The 18,866-nt window shown below is 39.9% G+C and overlaps 1 long non-coding RNA gene across 14 annotated transcripts in view; it reads left to right on the top strand.

Annotated features, from left to right (window-relative positions):
* Nucleotides 1–18,866, top strand: part of LOC147034517 (uncharacterized) — a 106,845-nt gene that overhangs the window by 63,125 nt on the left and 24,854 nt on the right. For 5 of the 14 annotated variants that reach the window (XR_015059135.1, XR_015059136.1, XR_015059130.1 and 2 more), the window contains 3 exons: nucleotides 4,289–4,419; nucleotides 4,569–4,654; nucleotides 14,520–14,684. The exons of 4 other annotated variants lie outside the window; for them this stretch is intronic. This is a non-coding gene — a long non-coding RNA (uncharacterized LOC147034517). Of the gene's footprint in view, nucleotides 1–4,288; nucleotides 4,420–4,568; nucleotides 4,655–14,519; nucleotides 15,793–18,866 lie in introns of those variants that run through there. 5 more of the 14 variants (XR_015059139.1, XR_015059142.1, XR_015059147.1 and 2 more) reach the window with 2 other exon arrangements.

Consider the following 18,866-nt stretch of genomic DNA (forward strand, 5'->3'; position numbering starts at 1 on the left):
GTTGTCTGTGAGCAGGATATCTCAAAAGGTTAGGGATGGATTCAAACAAAACTCGGTGGACGGGTTGGGTGTGTGTCAAGGACGAATTGATTCGATTTTGGTGAAGATCTGGATCAGGTCTGGAAACTAGAATTATTGTGATTTTTCACCATTGAGAGAGATGGGGCCAAACATATCTCGCACGATATTTCAAAACATGGGACGGCTTTGAATAAAACTTGGTGCATGAGTTCGTAGGTGATAAGAACAAAACCGATTCGATTTTGGTTCAGGCTTGGGTGCAGATCCAGCCTATCAGTAGGCTACAAAATGTAAACCGTTCACCCTGTGGAGGTATGCCCTCCACCGAGTGCCATTCTAATTTCTCATTAATTTGAATTGGCGAGCCATGTAATAATGTTACATTGTTGCAATCTTACAATGTAAATATCAGTTGCCAAAAGAACAAAGGCTTGTTCTTCATTTTATCAACCCTTATCTTTCTGCATTTCACTTTGACATTTGTGAGAAGGGATTTCCCACAAGTTGCTCACACTTTGTAACCAGCTTTGAAGAAGCATCATTGATTTTTTTTAATATATTTTTTTACCGATGGTGGAGATGTTCCCAAGGTCTTATCATTGATTGTTACAGACTCAGCGAGTATAAATGCTTGTAGGTTATCTGTTGCAGGCCAATTTCATGCATCGGTAATGTCCGACTGATGAAACTGCACATTGCATTGTGCACACAAGCAACTGATAGCTGCAGATCTCATGTGATCCACTGCGCACTTACACTTTGTACTCAAATTACTCGATCGTGTGAAAAATGTTGAAATATCGTGTGAATTGCATCTTTTTGACATGTTTTGTACACAAATGAAGTTGTGTAAGCATTTCCTGGACTTTAAATGTGGACTTCAACTGGACTTTTTGTGGACTTCCTGGACTTTAACTGAAATTTCTGGACTTCTGGTGAAACTCCCAAAATTCAGAATCACTGCTCACCTCCACTCATTCGTTCCTCTTGTCTTTTTTTCTCGCCTGTAGAACCCACTTCCACATCCTCTTCAATCTCATTCTTCCTTCCAGGTTTTGAAGACAGCTGTTCACCACCATCTCAAATCATCCCCCGACTAAGACCATGACCTTTTATACACCTGTTCACTCCCCCAATCCCACCTCTTTCCAAGTTTCCAGTTTTTTTTTCCTTCCTGAGAGTTTGCTTCTGTATTCATCTTGTCCACCCCATGCGTCCTCCACACCCCCCCCCAATTCCTCCTCTATTTTGTCTCTCAACCATGCCATTGATGCGTTTCCCCTGGCTTTCTCCTGTTACTTTTGTTATTTTACATTCTGATATGTTCTGTGTTCTCACTCCCACACGAGCCTCAACTTTGTATTCAAAAACAATAATGACCTCACCGTGGTAACAACCCACTCAGACAAAATGGGTGACATATGGGTGCAAAATGGGTGACAGAAATGGGTGACAAAATCCGGCCACGGGCCAATTGGAAAACATATTTTCAAGCGCGAATAAAAGATTAACTCGACAACGAGCTGATTCGTCACACGGTCACGGGTTGTTTAACCTCAATATGGGGTTGTTCAAAAATTATGTAATGCTATATTTTATAGGGAGGGGCATACCATTCATGCTTACGGGCTTGATTAAACCTTCCTCATTATTTCTATTTGACATAAATTTGATTTTTGGGTCCCCTCATTGTGAGTCGCATTCAACTCAAACAAAGCCATTGGAAATCTGACGCAACAAACCCCAGGCAGTGTGTAATCAGCAGAGGCCTACAGGCCTGATGTCTTAGGCTCATCAAAAAAACAAAACAAAATGGAGGCCATATTATTTTGTCTGGGTGCCATTGTGGATGAAGTTGAGCGACAAATGTGGGTGGGGTCCAGCGGCTGTCTGACCAACGGGTGCACTTCAAAAATCGACCCCCACAAGAACCACAACAATAGCAATAACAACAACCCCGTGGAGCTCTTGTAGACCTGCCACAAGTTCAGTAAAGCTGCTGTGACTTTATTTTATCTTAGCCACAATGAACAGTGAGTGAAATCAAATGGGTGATTATGAGGTGCTCATTTTATTTTTGCAGGGCAATGAAGTAGAATAGCCATTAAGATTACTCAAGAAGGATCATTAATCAGTGGCTGAGGCTCATTTTATTCCCATTAAATAGTAACTTTTTCGTGCAGTTTGTTTCCCCTCCACCACCGAAGGTGAAGGAAGTTATGTTTTCACCCCTCTCTGTTTGCTTGTTTGTCTGTCTGCCTGTCTGTTTGTGTGCAGGATATCTCAAAATGCTGTGCATGGATCTGGATAAAATTTTGGGAGCAGATTGGGTATTTGACAAAGATGAATTGATTAGATTTTGGTGAAGATCCAGATTCGGATTCGACTACTAGAATTTTTGAAGTGATTCTTCACCATTGAGAGATACGGCCAAAAATGATATATAGCATGACGTCTCAAAAAGTTGTGGACGGATTTGGACGAAACTTGATGGACACTTTAGAGTGTACCAAGGAAGAAGTGATTCAATTTTGGTGATGATCTGAATCTGGATTCGGATCCGATAATTTTTTAAGTGATTCTTCACCATTGACAGATAGGGCTAAACTCATATATGGCACGATATCTCAAAAAGTTGTGGACGGATTTGGATGAAACTTGGTGGACAGGTTGGGTGTGTGACGATGCCAAATTGTTTCGATATTGGTGAAGATTCCGAATCCGGATCCATATATGAGACTAATTTAAATTTAAAAGTTATTATTCGGGCCAAAAACGATATATAGCATGATATTTTAAAAATGTATTGGGCCCAATATGTTCTCGTGGATCAGGCATTGCGTGCAGAGGTATGTGTTCCACCAAGTGCCCTTCTAGGTTATAGTGTTTTTATTATGCGATTAAAAAGTTCTCGAGTCAGATGGCAAAGGTGGAAGAAAGAGAAATATAATCAACCCTTTCTTTAGGTTGATCTATCATGAAACGTTGAAACATCTGTATCCATCTTGTTCACACCCTGTGTATCCTCCCTCATTCTTCCTCCCTCCCTCATGTGTGTCCCTCATTCTTCCCCACATCCATAATTTGTCGAAGTCTCCCTCGATTTTATCCCTCAACCGTGCTGTTGGTCTCTCTGTCTCTCTCTCTCTCTCTCTCTCTCTCTCTCTCTCTCTCTCTCTTTTTTCATCTCTCTCTCTCTCTCTCTCTCTCTCTCTCTCTCTCTCTCTCTCTCTCTCTCTCTCTGTCTCTCTCTCTCTCTCTCTGTCTCTCTGGCTCTGTCTCTCTCTCTCTCTCTCTCTCTCTTTCTCTCTGCCTCTGTCTCTCTCCCTCTCTCTCTCTCTCTCTCTCTCTCTCTCTCTCTCTCTCTCTCTCTCTCTCTCTCTATCTCTCTCTCTCTCTCTCTCTCTCTCTCTCTCTCTCTGTCTCTCTCTCTCTCTCTCTCTCTCTCGCTCTCTCTCTCTCTCTCTCTCTCTCTCTCTGTCTCTCTCTCTCTCTCTCTCTCTCTCTCTCTCTCTCTCTATCTCTCTCTCTCTCTCTCTCTCTTTCTCTCTTTCTCTCTTTCTCTCTTTCTGCTGTTTCTCTCTTTCTGCTGTTTCTCTCTTTCTGCTGTTTCTCTCTTTCTGCTGTTTCTCTCTTTCTGCTGTTTCTCTCTTTCTGCTGTTTCTCTCTTTCTGCTGTTTCTCTCTTTCTGCTGTTTCTCTCTTTCTGCTGTTTCTCTCTTTCTGCTGTTTCTCTCTTTCTGCTGTTTCTTTTGTTCTGTTACCTCCTGATTCAATCTATGTTCTAGCTCCTTCCCGAACTTTGACTGTGTGTGTGTGTGTGTGTGTGTGTGTATGTGTGTGTATGTGTGTGTATGTGTATGTGTGTATGTGTATGTGTATGTGTATGTGTATGTGTGTGTGTGTGTGTGTGTGTGTGTGTGTGTGTGTATGTGTGTGTATGTGTGTGTATGTGTATGTGTGTATGTGTATGTGTATGTGTATGTGTATGTGTATATATATATATGAATGGAGTTTCATAGTTGACATCAATCACAATCAACTATTGTTACATGTTACTACCCCACTTATTCCAACCATGTTCAAAATGTAGGTTTCGAAATTGTGAGCAAATTTGCAATAATCTCCCATAACTATTGTTTTGTGGAGTTTATGTTGTGACAACAGCTGAATAATATGTTTACTTTTCTATACTGAAGTCCCGAAAACTGTTAATTTATGAGTCGTTCCTCAATCGTGTTTGACAAATTTTTATTTTTTTGATAAAGCTCCAGCAACTCGGCAAGATCGCTGCATTGTGTAGTACATTTCAGAGATGGACGTGGACCTTGCTGCTCTGTGTACATCTTTCGAAAATGGAAGGCCATTGTGTGGCAACTGCCTAACTATCCTGCTTGGGGTGAGTTAAGTTGTTGCAGTTGCTGAAAGTACGTCGATGTGGAAATGGGGCATGGCGGGCAAAATGACCTCCTCCCGCTGTGCATGTTTCCTTGTATTCCCTTCAACATTTTGAAACATTTTCAGCGATCTTTTCATTCCACGGTTCAGCTCTTTGCAGATTGAGAGGCACAAAGAAAATTAATAACGACGCTGCCAGACTGCACAGAGATCACACCGCCTTGCTAATGACCATGGTAGGAGTGCTGACTGCTCATCATATCATGACATGATGTTTCACTGTGGTGTGCGGGCCCTCCCTCTGTGCTCACCCTTATGAGTAATGGTTCAGCTCTGCGTGCTGCTTGCGTGTTGTCACAGCAAAGCATCGAATATCAAAATCGGCATATATATATATATATATATATATATATATATATATATATATATATATATATGTATATATGTATATACATATATACATATATATATATATATATACATATATATATATATATATATATGTGTATATATATATATATATATATATATATATATATATATGTATATATATATATATATATGTATATATGTATATACATATATACATATATATATATATATGTATATATATATATATATATATGTATATATGTATATATATATATATATATATATATATATATATATATATATATATGTATATATATATATATATATATATATATATGTATATATGTATATATATATATATATATATATATATATATATGTGTATATATGTATATATATATCTTCTTCCTCTTTCGGCTTGCTCCCGTTAGGGGTCGCCACAGCGGACCAACTGTCTTCGTTTTGTTGTCCGCATAATGATTTGGCATAGGTTTTTACGCCGGATGCCCTTCCTGACGCAACCCTGGTCGCCTCTTACGACACACAGGGATATGGTACACCTATTCTAACCGGGGCATACACCGGGCCCAGTACAACTGGTGCTCATTTCGCCGACCTCGAAAGGATGGCAGGCTGAGTCAACCCCCTGGTGTTTTCGACTTGGTTTATATATATTTATATATATATATATATATATGTATATATATATGTATATATGTGTGTATATATATATATATATATATATATATATATATATATATGTGTATGTATATATATATATGTATATGTATATGTGTGTATATGTGTATATATATGTATATGTGTATATACATGTGTATATATATATATATATATATATATATATATATATATATATATATATATATATATATATATATATATATATATATGTATATTGTTCTTAGCCTGGTGTTGGCGCAGTGGTTTGGGCAGCGGCTTGGGATCCAAAAGGTTCTGAGTTCAAGCCCCGTTGAGCCACTGAATTAATACACCAGGGGGTTGACTCAGCCTGTCATCCTTCCGAGGTCGGCGAAATGAGTACCAGTATACTGGGCCGGTGTATACCCCGGTTAAAATAGGTGTACCATATCCCTGTGTCGTAAGAGGCGACCAGGGTTGCGTCAGGAAGGGCATCCGGCGTAAAACATGTGCCAAATCTCTATGCGGATCATACGGATTATCTGCTGTGGCGACCCCCTAAAGGGAGCAGCCGAAAGAAGAAGAAGAAGATAGATAATATGTTCTTCTTTTGGCTGCTCCCGTTAGGGGTCGCCACAGCGGATCATCCGTTATGATCCGCATACTGATTTGGCACAGGTTTTACGCCGGATGCCCTTCCTGACGCAACCCTGGTCGCCTCTTATGACACAGGGATAAGGATTGGGTTTCGCCATAATTCCAGGCTGCCCTACACCCTCTCATAGCGCGGCCCAGTGCAGAGCTCCCATCCTCAAGCGATCCTCCAACCCAAGCCTTCGAGGAGCCGGATTACAGGCGCACGCCACTACACCCGGTTGTGTATATATCTAATATATAAAGCTCTTTCTAACCATTGACTGACTGATATTTTAGATCCAGATGACGAACAAAGCTGAAATTTTGCGTGTCAATGGACATTGAAGCCAAAAAAAAATAATCACAGAATCGTCGGACACCATAAATGAAAAAAAAAAAGAAGAAAAAATGCAGGTGAGTGACCCGAGACAATGGGGAAGCACGGTAATTTTGTGTGCGGACGGATATCGAAGCAGATACCCCAGGAATAAAATCACAGAACTGTCGGTAAGCATCAGTAAATGAAAATATAAATAGATGAAAATAAATAACTAAAAAATCAAATGCAGGTGAGTGACCTGAGACGATAGGGAAGCACCGTTGGTATGCTTACACTATGTGTAAATTTCTTTGTATTCCCTTGAACATTTTTAAGCATTTTCAACGGTCTTTTCATCCCATGGTTCAGCCATTTGCAGATTGAGCAGCACAAAAAATTAATAATGATGCTGCCAGACTGCACAGAGATCACACCGCCTTGCTAATGACCACAATGTGTCAGCACACACCGCTAGTAATATATAAAGCACTTTCTAACCACTACTATACAATGTGTAAGCCCTGCCAGGACTACCAAATGTGTAAGCATACCCCACCACTAATTTATACACGTACTCACATTCTCATTGTTGTCCATATATGAAAAGAGTTCGGTCTCGGCGTGAGTCCGTCCCTCCGTCTATCCGTCCGTGTGACTATATGTCTATTATTTACGTGCTATTGGAATGTACCTTTTGACCCTTTAGACTGCTAAGACCCTGAGCACTTTTAAGACCCGAAGTCCCCCAAGACCCTAAAGACCCCGAAGTCTCACAAGACCCAGAAGATTCCCAAGACCTTGAAAATCTCAAAGACCCAGAAGACCCATTATTGGCCCATTATTGCCATGTTGCACTCCAGCATTAATTTCTTTACGACAGCTTCACTTCTTTACACCCCGTATGGCCTGAAGACATCATTAGACCCCTTACACCCCTTCGACCCTTTAATACCCATTTATTCCCTTTCGAAATATTTTACTGTCTTTGACCCTTTTGAAACTTTCCAGTTCTATAGTCCCATCGACCTTTTAAGACCCTTTGGACAGTTTCAGACCATTTGAACACTTCAGACTGTTTTTGCTCTTTCACCCTTGGACCCCTTTAGACATTTTAAGACCCTTACACCCTTTAAACACTTTATGCCCCTTTATGACCCTTGAGACCCTTAAACACATTAGACCCCTTTTTGACCTCTTAAGACCATTAAACCACTCTAGACCCATCTACACCCTTTAGAAAATCAATAAAGATTCCCCCAAAAATCATTTTTGACGACCTTTTTCATGCACCATTCGTGTCACACAGCACAAATGAAACTGATATCTGAAAGTGAAACTGGAACGACTGATCTATGGATCATCAAATGGGAAACCAGAATGAAATGCTGTGATAAATACTGAATGGAAATTGCCAAAGGCAAAGCTGAGGTGAGTAGAGAGAGAGAGACAGAGACAGAGACAGAGACAGAGACAGAGACAGAGACAGAGACAGAGACAGAGACAGAGACAGAGACAGAGACAGAGACAGAGACAGAGACAGAGACAGAGACAGAGACAGAGACAGAGACAGAGACAGAGACAGACACAGAGAGAGAGAGAGAGACACAGAGAGACAGAGAGAGAGACAGACACAGAGACAGAGAGAGAGAGACACAGAGAGAGAGAGAGACACAGAGAGACACAGAGAGAGAGAGAGAGAGAGACAGAGAGAGAGAGACAGAGAGAGAGAGACACAGAGAGAGAGAGAGACACAGAGAGAGAGAGACACAGAGAGAGAGAGAGACACAGAGAGAGAGAGAGACACAGAGAGAGAGAGAGAGACAGAGAGAGAGAGAGACACAGAGAGAGACAGAGAGAGAGACACAGACAGAGAGAGAGACACAGAGAGAGAGAGACACAGAGAGAGAGAGAGAGAGAGAGAGAGAGAGAGACACAGAGAGAGAGAGAGAGACACAGAGAGAGAGAGAGAGAGAGACAGAGACACAGAGAGAGAGAGAGACACAGAGAGAGAGAGAGAGAGAGAGAGAGAAGGGGGGGGGGCAGGTTGGGGACTGAAGAAGGGATGTGGAGAGGGATATATGCCTATTGGTGGTCAGTTGGTATGAAAATAATTTTGGTGATCTTCCATCAGGCGATAGGCCCAAAACGTGCCTAAATTTGTTTCCCAGCAGAGCTTTCATAATATCACCCTCACACCCAAGCAGTACTTCGGATATACAACAAGCATGAAATGGAACTCTTCGCTGGAAGAATGGAACGAGGTTGCCAAGGTTACCAGCTACACCCACTGTGATATCTGCACACTGAATATTTACACTGAATTCTCATTTCTACCAATACACACTCATTTGAGGTGAGATTTCGACGAACCTGTCAGTGACGGAAACCCTGCTCGTACTTTAAACATGTACTCACATTCTAAATGTAATACTTTATTCATGTACTCACATTCTAATTGTACATACTTTACACACGTACTCGCATTCTAATTGTACATACTTTATACACATACTCACATTGTAATTGTACATACTTTATACACGTACTCACATTCTAATGATACATACTTTATACACATACTCACATTCTAATTGTACATACTTTATACACATACTCACATTGTAATTGTACATACTTTATACACGTACTCACATTGTAATTGTACATACTTTATACACATACTCACATTCTAATGATACATATTTTATACACATACTCACATTCTAAGGCCAAAAAAAAAAAATGTTGCATTGGCGTAACGGGTCACTGAAAAATAGGGTAGGTCGGTCGGGATCTTTTTTTTTTTTTTTCCTAATAAATCCCTCCCAAAATCTCCCCCGGCTCGAGTACCACCCTTTTTGTCGGCGGGTTCTGTCCGAAACACTTCCGGGTTTTTGCGATCGCGATCATAATCAACAAGATACTTGAAAACGATAGCAAAACAACAAAAATAGCAATAAAATAGGGTCGGCAAAATTTTTCGATAGCAAAAAAACAAAAAAAAAAACGTAGGGTCGGCGGAATTTTTAGGGTCGGGCGGGTTACGCCAATGCAACATTTTTTTTTTTTTTGGCCTAATTGTACATACTTTATACACGTACTCACATTCTAATTGTACATACTTTATACATGTACTCACATTATAATTGTACATACTTTATACACATACTCAGGTTTCAATTGTGCATACTTTATACACATACTCAGATTTGAATTGAACATACTTTATACACGTACTCAGATTTGAATTGTACATACTTTATACACATACTCACATTCTAATTGTACATACTTTATACACATACTCACATTCTAAGTGTACATACCTTAAACATGTACTCATTCTAATTGTACATACTTTATACACATACTCAGATTTGAATTGTACATACTTTATACACGTACTTACATTCCAAGTGAACATACCTTATACACGTACTCATATTCTAATTGTACATACTTCATACACAAACTCAGATTTGAATTGTACATACTTTATACACGTACTCACATTCTAATTGTACATACTTTATACACGTACTCACATTCTAATTTTACATACTTTATACATGTACTCACATTCTAATTGTACATACTTTATACACGTACTCACATTCTAATTTTACATACTTTATACATGTACTCACATTCTAATTGTACATACTTTATACACGGACTTGAATTCTAATTGGACATACTTTATACACGTACTCACATTCTAAGGGAACATACTTTACACACGTACTCACATTCAAATTGTACATACTTTATACACGTACTCACATTCTAATTGTACATAGTTTATACACATTCTCACATTCTAATTGTACATACTTTATACATGTACTCACATTCTAATTGTATGTACTTTATACACATACTCGCATTCTATTTGTACATACTTTATACACATACTCACATTCTATTTGTACATACTTTATACACATACTCACGTTCTATTTGTACATACTTTATACACATACTCACATTCTAATTGCACATACTTTATACACATACTCACATTCTAATTGTACATACTTTATACAAGTACTCACATTCTAATTGTACATACTTTATACACGTACATACTATATTCACATACTAACATTCTAATTGTACATACTTTATTCACATACTAACATTCTAATTGTACATACTTTATACACATACTCACATTCTAATTGTACGTACTTTACACACGTACTCTCATTATAATTGTACGTACTTTATACACGTACTCACATTCTAATTGTACATACTTTATACATATTCCCACATTCTAATTGTACATACTTTATACATATTCCCACATTCTAATTGTACAAACTTTATTCACATACTCACATTCTAATTATACATACTTTATACACGTACTCACATTCTAATTGTACGTACTTTAAACACGTACTCAGATTCTAATTGTACATACTTTATACACGTACTCACATTGTAAATGTACATACTTTATACACGTACTCGCAATCTAAGTGTACGTACTTTACACACGTACTCACATTCTAATTGTAGTACTTTATACACGTACTCACATTCTAATTGTAGTACTTTATACACGTACTAAAATTCAAATTGTACGTACTTTACACACGTACTCAGATTATATTTGTACGTACGTTACACACGTACTCACATTCTAGTTGTACATACTTTATACACATACTCACATTCTAATTGTACGTACTTTATACACGTACTCAGATTCTAATTGTAGGTACTTTACACACGTACTCACATTCTAGTTGTACGTACTTTACACACGTACTCGCATTCTAATTGTAGTACTTTATACACGTACTCACATTTTAATTGTACGTAATTTATACACGTACTCGTATTCTAATTGTACGTACTTTACACACGTACTCAGTACTCACATTCTAATTGTACGTACTTCCATCACACGGAAGGTACGTCACCTTCCGTGTGACGTAGAAAGCTGAAAAATTGCGTGCCTATGGACATTGAAGCCTATCCACCAGTACAATTCACAGAATTCTCAGACGATTTCCAGAAATGAAAATATAAATAAATGAAAAAAAGTGCAGATGAGTGACCCGTGACGACGGCGAAGCATGGTAATTTTGTGTGCTGATGGACATCAGACCAAATATACCAGGAAAAATCACAGAACCGTTTGAAAGCATCCGTATATGAAAATATAAACAAATGAAAAAAAGAATGAAAATCAAATGCAGATGAGCGACCCGAGACAATGGGGAAGCACGGTTCATATGTTCACACAATGTGTAAATAAACACACCCCACTAGTGTGTGTGTGTGTGTGTGTGTGTGTGTGTGTGTGTGTGTGTGTGTGTGTGTGTGTGTGTGTGTGTGTGTGTGTGTGTGTGTGTGTATGTGTGTATATATTTATATATATATATATTTATATATATATATATATATATATATATATATATATATATATATATACATACATATATTATATTATACCTGTTTCATATGATCTAACTTTTCCTGATCGAACATGTTTCCAATGTTATGCTTGAGACACCTATTACAAACATGGAAGGCTGAAGGTGCAGGGCAGACTAGGTCTCAACTCCCTCTCTCTATTGAGTGCAGCCTGTGGCTGCTGGTTGTATCACTGGTTGGGACGCGGCTATGCCGTTGATGCAGTGTCCCCCTTACCAGTACACTGGTGCTTATTTTGCCGACCTCGGAAGGATGACAGGCTGGGTCAACCTCCTGGTGTATTTTATTCAGCGGCCAACAGGGCTTGAAGTCAGGACCCTCGGATCCCAAGCCACCACCCTAACCACTACGCCAACACCAGGCGAGGTCTCAACTACATCAACATGTTGAAAAACGATACAGGCTTGTAAAGAGAGAAACTGCACACAGCAAGTATTTGATTAAGTGGAAGCTGAGGATTGTTCGTGGGTAGGAATGTGGTGGACAGGATGTTCGCTTCGGCTTAAGAGGTGACTGAAGAAAAAGAAGAAGAAGAGGAAGGAGTGATTACAAACAAAGGCAAAATTTGATGGGTCAGTGACCAAGGTGTGAAGCTGTGAGAACCAATGATACAATTTGCAGGCTGGGTTAGTATATGAAACAAAATGTAACTTTCAAAAATCATTACAAAGCTTAATTTAATTTTCGATGTTGTGATATTTTTGACCCACTTTTAAACCTTTGCTACGTCATCACTTGTTCTGAAATCTAAATACATTAAAGTGACATCATTGCTGATTATATACCATCTGGTCAATTGCACCTCACCAGTGTGAGTCTGAGAAATATGATGGAGATGACTGCAGTGCTGGAACTTGGTACCTCTAATGCAACAAATATCCAGACAGCCGCCTGGCCAATTGTCTTTGGAAAGGCATTGGATCTCCGATAAGTGCAATGCTTTCTGCACACACAGCGTATTTCATTAGTTATCTACACTTCCCATTCCCCTCCACCATTTCCCTTTAGGTTATGGCCTTTGCCCAGTTCCTGCTTTATATTTTACTCGGTTACGAGCTAGAGGGGCTCGACATTATGTATGACATGATTTATTGATTTTGTTCATTGCATGAAGAAGTATAAATTCTCCATTAATATAAATTAATTCCACATGTTTATTGAAAGAGATTTTGTAAACTTTTGTCTTGTCTTTGTTGCCTCTTGTCTGTATCCTACTTTGCATTTTTTGGAAGGTAATCAAGATTTCAGTATTCATTGTTTTGAAAGAGCTGGGAAAAGTTTTGTTTCAGAGGACCTCAGTTCATAGAACACCACCCCCTCCACCACCAGTCTTGAGAAAAAGGATATGGATATGGGAAGGGTCTTTTAAATTCTCGCTTTGCCTTTTGCATTCAACAAACAGCATTAGGCGCTGCCATATTTGTTAGAATGCTGAATCTCATAATTACTCTGCCTTTGGGGTACGAGATGGCACGAATTTTGAATCTCACAATTACTCTGTCCTCGGTGTGAGATGGCATAAATATTTTGTCCAAGTACAGCTTAACGGAAGGTTTTGAAAGTGCCCTGAAGACGATTTGTGTTCTACAGTGTTCAAGTATATAATTCAAATGAAATAAAATAAAGATTTTAAAGGTTGTATATAAAATACAAAACAAACTTTTTTTTCGGAAATTTACCGGCGTTGATGCAGCGTCTTTTACACCAAGTTATTTAACACGCATCTGTTCTTCGGGCCTGATGTTTGTGTCCTTTATGATGTCCTTAAAAACAGTAAGTTTCCCATTTGGAATGATTTCAATTTTGGTCAACTTCCAGACAAGTAGACAAATTAAAAAAAATTACCTGCGCAATCAGGACGAGATTCCTTCCAATTTGCCAAATTCAGAGCCAAAGTACTGCTGAACTGCAGGTTCGTGTTTGGATTCATGTTTTGATTCGTCTTCTGCAGTGTTAAAAATATGGAATTCAATTGTTCCTCAATCATAGACTGACATCATTCTGTAGACAGACAAAGTGAACCAATTGCTTAACCCCAATTTTCGCTTCATGTGTGCAGGGTAATAAATCCCTGACAGTGATGCGGTGGAGAAGCTGCTTGGAAATATTGGAATGCAATGTTTTTTGCAAATGAGACCTGGCAATATCCTTATTTAACGATCCAAAGCCATGGCTGAGCTCGCAAGTGCTCGCCAAATGGTGGTCTGGCTGAGGCTGTACTCCACATGCAACTTTCATTGCCACAATGGTGCTCTTCAAAAACACCAAGCATGTGTTTTTCATGTGCTGTAGTCAAGTTTCGACCAGATCAAAAACTTTCCCTTGTTTTTCTGGATAAATAATGAACTGTGTGTCACTCCCACACTTCCACCTGCTCAGCATACTATTACTCGCATTGTTTCAATGCTGCACGGACGGTCAATTTGATCTTAACCAGAAAGTTAACCACATAATAGAACTCTCAACATATCATTCTTTGTTGTGTGTTTAGCCATCTGCGTATCTTGTGTTTTACATATGCTAACCATCTCAGTACATCCGTTCCTAAATATAGGTTCTCTGCCATTCTCTATTCTTTCATCTTTTGCTTTTATCATTAGTGGAACAACTTTCTCCACTCCAATCTATGCTTTTCCTCCTTCCTTGTTTTCCTCTTCCTTTAGATTTTAGAGAGAGGTGGGGGCAAGGCGACCTTGTTGAAAAAGTTGGAGTGAGATGCTCCCCATCTCCTACCACCACCACCCCCTCCCCGTGTTACATTTTAAATTACCCGCTATGCCATCACCCAGAGGATCAAATGGATGTGAAACTTCAAGATCATCGAGAAGGTTAAACTGGGCGAAGGGGGCATTGGGGAAATATCGCCGCACCTTTCCTTACAAGGGCATCTTGCCCCACCTTATGAGACTTCAAAAGTCACCACTAACAGGATATACAAATGTGCATTGCAGGTATTAAGCAGGGGGTACACATTATTGATTTAACCGCATATAATATAGACTAGCTGAGGTACCCGGCTTTTCCCGGGATAAATTTCACATTATTTCCCCAGTTTAAATTCAATAAAGTTTAAGACAAAAGGCTTTTTCTGAGGAGATTGCATTTGGTGCAAAGTTTCTGTTGCTCTGGCTGTTGCATGTCGTTCACGGTCAGTTTCAAGGCGTGATTGTCTTTCTTGTGAGCTTTTCTGCTTCCGGGCTTCTTATTTTTTTTGCTGGCTGCTGATGTAGATCTGCCCAAACTTGCCCGTTTCTTTGGTGACATGATAAAGTTGTTTGACTTTTCGAAAACTGCAAAAACAACATTGCCACATTAACTTCCTGTGACAACCATGACGCACATGACGGGACCGATTTTCAGGTGAAACGCACCAAAATGTGGAATCGCGGCAAATTGAACTGCAGGTGCAGTCAAATGCATTGTTGTTGCAGATCCCGTGCGCTCCACACTCCTTTCTCGGTAGCTCCAGGTCAAATGGTCTTCTTGGTATAGTAGCTTTACGTCAATTGTCTTGCGCTTGCATAAAGGATAGATGGCTAAAATATATACATAATATAAGTGCATCCCTGGTGTTGGCTTCATGGTTAAGGTGGCTCGCCTGGGATCATGGAGTCCTAAGTTCGATCCCCGGTCGATCGTTGAATTAACACCAGGTGGGGTTGACTCAGCCTGTCATCCTTCTGAGGTCAGTGAAATGGGTACCAGTGTATTGGGGTATTCACCATTTGGGGTAACCTGTGTTGGAGTGGCAACCTGTCCAGGACTGTACTTGCCAATGAAACTGCCTTGGCAGCCCGATGTCCCTTTATGGTGTGAAAGTAATGGCATTATTATCTATACCAATAAAAAGCTGTGTGTGTGTGTGTGTGTGTGTGTGTGTGTGTGTGTGTGTGTGTGGGTGTGTGTGTGGGTGTGTGTGTGGGTGTGTGTGCGTGTGTGTGTGTGTGTGTGTGTGTGAGTGTGTGTGTGTGTGTGTGTCCTCCATAACTCCAAACCTATAAAACCGAGCAGCCTGAAACTTTGCATGCCAATAAAACTCCAGGGAAGTGCAAGAGTGAATTTGGGTGTTTGGGTTAATTAAAACATGCCTCTTGAAGATAATTAATGGCGTTATTTAATTATATCCTCCATTAGGTGAGCCTCGGCCACCTCGCTGTCTGGGGTCTTTCGGAATTTCTTGGGTAACCTCGCAGGGGTCTGAAGCTGCCATGTTTTTTGGCTTGCTCAACCATGCTGTGATTTGGAACAGACTGCAACGATTTCTTAATGACAAAGTTTATTTTTTTGTTTTTTTTTTCCACTTTCTTCACTCATATTATCGAATGACTGTTCATCATAGCTATGAATCCCTGGGTATATTGCAATGCTTCTAAACGCTTGGAGACGCCAGTCTTCGTGACTTAATTCACTAGAAGCACCCGCTTCCTACGGGAGCCACCAAGGGGGTCATGTTATTATATTTATGTCTATTTTCCTCCAAGAGATCCCAGGATTACACACCCAAAAATTGGTTGCGATCGGTTCAACCGTTTTTGCTGTACCTGGGAACAGACAGACGGACAGACAGTGAATTATAGTAATATTTGTGCAAATGAATAATTGAGAGAAGCTCCAGATATGAAAGTATCAGCAGTTCCGATTCTCCCAAAAAGTGTCGATTTGTCGAATTCGGATATTTCACGGGCGTTTCCAGGTGCATAGTTTTATCGAGCGCAATTGGTAATCGCTTGCCAAGCCAAGCGTTCCGTTGGAGTGCTTAAGCCACTTACCGAGCTGCACAATACAGTTGGGGTCCTGATCGGGATGTGTATTCGACAGTTACTCCAAGGTGGAGGTACGTATACAGCATACACGGAGGTGGTACATACGGGTAGATTTTGATCTGTATGGACTCTCCGCAGGTGTGTGGACATGCCATGCCTATTATGGGGTCCATGGTGGTGAAGTTTCATCCCCTATACTATCTTATGGAGGATCTTTCAGGGTTTTCTTTGTCCTCGTGCCTGTTTTTAAAGCATTTGGTTATCGGATTTGTTTTACAAAGGTTAAATGTTTCCCTTTGTGAGTTTCAAAGCAAAATATATTTGATGACACTCGATTTCTGAGCCATTTTCCGAATTAAGGTGTTTTCTAAATTACCGAGCCAAGTTTTTTTTTTTCCCCACCCGTCTCACGCAGCTGTTTATAAAGATTAATGTTTGTGAACATCTCCATGAAACGTCGATATAAATGTAACGTTGTTTTTCGGTGAAAGCTACTCGAGGTTTCTGGGTTGTATGCAGTATGTACTGTAGTAGGTAATCACACGATTGTGTGTGTGTGTGTGTGTGTGTTTATTTGTTTGTGTGTGTGTGTTTATTTGTTTGTGTGTGTGTGTATTTATTTGTTTGTGTGTGTGTGTGTTTATTTGTTTGTGTGTGTGTGTGTGTGTGTGTTTCAGAATGTGGAATGGAGTCCTCCCAGGGTGGGCTCAAACCATCCACCTTCATTTCAGTAAGGGGGTCACGATTCATGGACCAAGCTGTGAAGTTTTCTGTTCTCAAAATTTTGTGTCGAGGGCTCTTTTCAGGATCGTCCCTGAGCCCCAGACAGCTTCCAACTGTAGTTTGTTTGTAATAATATTCACAGGTATGGTTTTTAGCTCACCTGTAAAGTAGTTCGGTTCCAGGGAGCTTATGGAATGGCACGTCGTCCGTCCATCCACAAATACTTGCAACTTCTTCTCAGAAACTACACATACGATTTCAATGAAATTTGACCACAACCTTCATCACCCGTGATAGCATGAATAAAACGGGGGTCTGAAGGGGTCTACAGAGGGTGTTTACGGGGAAGGGCGGGGGGGGAGTGGGTTACCTCCCCCCAAAGAGGTATTTGCTTTCTTCTCAAACAACACACATTCCGATGGAACTTCACGACAACCTTCATCACGCATGACATACCGAAATTTGTTCATGACATTAGAAAAATCTGGCCCCTACTAGGATTTAAGGGGGATTGCCCCCCAAAATTTGTATTTGCTTTCTTTTGCAAAACTACACATACACTTCTGATTAAACTTGACACACCATAATCACCACCCATGATGTACGAAAGTTTGTTCACTACATAAAAAACATTTGGGGTCTAAGGGAGTCTACGAGAGGATTACCCCCCAAAATATGTATTTGCTTTCTTTTCTGAAACCACACACACAATTTCAAATAAACTTCACCACAACCTTTATCACCTGTGATGTCCCAAGATTTGTTCATGGTATTAAAAAAAAAAACCACGGGTATTTACTTTCTTCTCCATTATATCTTTTGTGGTTCATCTATGCCTTCCAGTGGTTGCCTGGTTATCTTATCCAGCCACAACCAGGTGAGAGCCCAGGGGTATTGCTCCTATGTTTAATATCTCTGCGAGGTTCTTTGTCAGCTATCACTGGAACAACTGGCATTTTTCAGCTTCCAAGATCTTCTCACTTAATTATTGAAGTCTTGGTGTTTGGTCATTTTCTTGATGTCTGCATCGTTTAGTTAAAATGGTTTAGTCACTGCTATTAATACCTCAAACAGCAATGCCTTCTTCTCTTTTTTTTGTGCCTTAGTATGATATCTGGTCGCAATGCTTTGTTTTCGATGTTCATGCCCAATGGGATCATTAGGTCGTATGGGCGTGGTAGGTACTTCCATGTTTTCAGTGATTACTTTTGGTTCATGTTCCCACAAATTTTCTGGAGCTGGGCCATCAAAGTTTTGCAGATGTGCCAGCAGATTACATTATAAACTCTGTTGTGTCATCGTGTGTACAGCTGTTCTGACATGAGTTTGTTTTTGTTTGTGTTCGGTTATTAAGCATAACATATTCTCTTTACTAACCCCACCTCCACCCCTCACCTTTCTCTCTTTCTTTTTTTTTCATACTCCTCTTTCTCTCTCTGTCTGTCTGGACGTATCTGGGCGGTCATTATGTCTGGATGGTGGTCATCTCCATATGTGTCTGGACGGTGGTTATGTCTGGACGGG

Source organism: Eptatretus burgeri, chromosome 1 (assembly GCF_056783735.1).
Source record: "Eptatretus burgeri isolate ZD-2024b chromosome 1, Ebu_testis_v1, whole genome shotgun sequence".
NCBI classification, from domain to species: Eukaryota; Metazoa; Chordata; class Myxini; order Myxiniformes; family Myxinidae; genus Eptatretus; species Eptatretus burgeri.